General features: G+C 38.3%; 1 non-coding gene across 1 annotated transcript; it reads right to left on the bottom strand.

Moving 5' to 3' along the window:
* Positions 1–1912: 1912 nt before the first annotated feature.
* LOC128279539 (small nucleolar RNA R71) lies at positions 1913–2019 on the bottom strand. Its single transcript, XR_008269741.1, has one exon. It is a non-coding gene; the product is annotated as a small nucleolar RNA R71 (small nucleolar RNA).
* Positions 2020–2999: the final 980 nt, after the last annotated feature.

Below are 2999 nucleotides of genomic sequence, written 5' to 3'. Positions count from 1 at the left end.
GGAGAAAATGGGCCAAAGTACGAAATCAACATGGCCTAGACTTCCTCACATGGGCAGACCACACGGCCGTGTCAATTTGGCAGATTCGAAGCACGACTCACACGGGTAGAACACACACCCGTGCCATTCTAACAGGTTCAAGCACGGCCTAAAGTAATCGCACACGGGCGTGACACACAGGCGTGTCCCTATTGAGGCCAAGTTGAGTCCAATTCGGAAAAGGCTAATTTCAAGGGTTCTTAGGCATTCCAAAGCCTATAAATACACCCTAGAGGAGGAAGAAAAGGGAAGACACAGAGAGAAGGAGACAAGGAACTGCTCAAGGGAAGCTGATTGATCCATCTCAGAAGCCGGATTCACCATCAAGGCTAAAGATCTCCCCTCAATTTTCCTTCGGGAGTTTTGGGTTTTCTTTATGTTTTGTATTCATTATTCTTCTGAGATGTTTTCCTTTTTAATTATGAACTAAATCCCTTAAATACCTAAGGGAAATGAAACCTAAGACGAATCTTGTTATTATTTTCTGAATTGTATGATAAATATTTAACTTGTTCTTAATTATGTGTTCTTAATTCTTGTTTCGATATCCTAGGATACTGATTCAAGATAAGTTCTTATTCAGAGGAGGAATAGACCCTGTCTAAGAGTACATTTGTCATAATTAAGCGGAGTTGATTGTGCGCATAGAGATAGGGTGAAACCTAATAAGGGGATCCATAGATCGAGTTAATGCAACCATAGGGTTTAATTAGAGAAAAGTCTCAATTATTCAATCTAGGGATTAGACGTTATTCGTCTTGAATAGGGATAATAACATAACTTAGGGATCTCTACGGAACAAGTTAAATGAATAAATCTTCCGATTCGGAGCCAGAATAACAAGTAAAGTCTAGGTGGATTTTTCCTTAGGTGTTGTCTTAATTCAATCGTTTTCCAACAGTAATTCCCCAATTCTATTTTCTGTGAATTATCAGTTTAGATAATTAGTTAGTTAAAACAAAACCCCTTTATTCTTAGGCTAGATAATAGAAAGACAGTCATTACTAGTACTTTTAGTTCCTTTGGGTTCGACAATCTGGTCTTGCTAAAACTATACTACTGTTTGACGGGTACACTTGCCTACATCGTGCTAATAGTTAGTTTCAAGAACGATTCATTATAAATATTTAAAACCTGTCACATGAAAATCACGCGATCAAGTTTTTGGCACCGTTGCCGGGGAACTAAGATATTAGGAACGCTCAATTTTTCTTGCAATTTAATTTAATTTAATTATTATTATTATTTATTAATTTACTTTTTCTTTCTCTTGGCAGGTTTTTATAGTTTATGACTAGAACAAACCCGTCAGGACCACTACTTTTTGTCGAAGAAATCGATCACACAGTTCGCAGAAACCAAAAAGAAATAATGTGAATCTTAAGATACAATGAGAATGAGCAAGAGGACAATAGTCAAACCCCAACCGAGGAGATAGATGAAAACCAAGACAATTAGCTACCTCCTGCAATACCCGTTGAACTAGCAAATCAGAATCTTGCTCCTCTTACTATGTATGATTATGCTAAACCTACTTTAACAGGAACATAGTCAAGTATAGTTAGGCCTGCTATTGCTGCAAATAATTTTGAACTAAAACCTAACACTATTCAAATGATACAACAATTTGTTCAGTTTGATGGTTTGCAGGATGAGGATCCAAACACCCACTTGGCAAATTTCCTAGAATTCTGCGATACATTTAAAATTAATTGCATTTCTGAAGATGCCATTCGTCTTCAGTTATTCCCTTTTTCATTGAGGAACAAAGATAAACAGTGGTTGAACTCGTTACCACGAGGGTCAATCACTACTTGGGAACAAATGATCGAAAATTTTTCTATTAAAAAATTTTTCGCCGACTAAAATGACCAAATTACGTAATGATATCTCTTCGTTTGTACAGATGGACTTAGAAACTCTTTACGATGCATGGGAGATATACAAGGACTTACTAAGAAGGTGCCCTCACCATGGGTTACCGCTTTGGCTACAGGTTCAAACATTCCATAATGGCCTGAATCCTTTGACTAGACAAATGGTTGACGTAGCTGCTGGTGGAACCATCAATAGTAAAACACTTGAAAATGCTTATGAGTTTATAGAGGAGATGTCACTGAATAACTGTCAGTGGCAAGTCATGAGGACAAAGCCAACAAAAACAGCCAGTGTTTATAACGTCGATTCGGTCACCATGCTCTCTAATCAGGTAGAACTCTTGAATAAGAAAATTGATGGTTTTCTTAGTTCTTCATAGGTTCACCCAGTAATGCAGTGCAAAGCAAGTGGAGGTGCATTGAGCAATTCAGAATACCCACCTTATGGCCACAACATGGAGAGCGAGCAGTTAAAATTACATGGGTAACAATTCTCGATCCCAAAATAACCCATATAGTAACACTTATAATGCAGGTTAGAGGAATCATCCCAATTTCTCGTGGGGAGGTCAAGGAAATCAAAGACCAGAACATCCTCCGAGTTTTCAACAACCACCCTATCAACAGGAAAAGAAATCGAACCTTGAAGAGATGCTGTCTAAATTTATCTCGGTGTTAGAAACCCGTTTCCAGAACACCGAGACAACACCTAAAAATCAACAAGCATCAATCCAAGGGCTCGAAACTCAGATTGGCCAGCTTTCCAAACTAATTTCCGAACGACTACAAGGTAGCTTGCCAAGTAATACTGAACCCAACCCAAAGGAACAACTCAACGCAATTAATGTTCAAGATGAAGAAGGATTCGTTGAGCCTGAGCCAGAACCGAGGCAAGAAATTGTGGTGAGCAAAGGTCAAGGTGAGGTAGGTTATAATAAAAACAAATCAGTGAATGTCGAATATAAACCTCGTGTGCCATACCCCAATGTGACACGGAAAGACCGCTCAGATGGACAATTTGGTAAATTCCTTAAACTCTTAAAAAAATTACATATTAACTTACCGTTTATTGAAGCTCTGTCG

Source organism: Gossypium arboreum, chromosome 8, assembly GCF_025698485.1.
Source record: "Gossypium arboreum isolate Shixiya-1 chromosome 8, ASM2569848v2, whole genome shotgun sequence".
Lineage (NCBI taxonomy): Eukaryota > Viridiplantae > Streptophyta > Magnoliopsida > Malvales > Malvaceae > Gossypium > Gossypium arboreum.
This window is presented reverse-complemented; position numbering and strand designations above follow the sequence as displayed.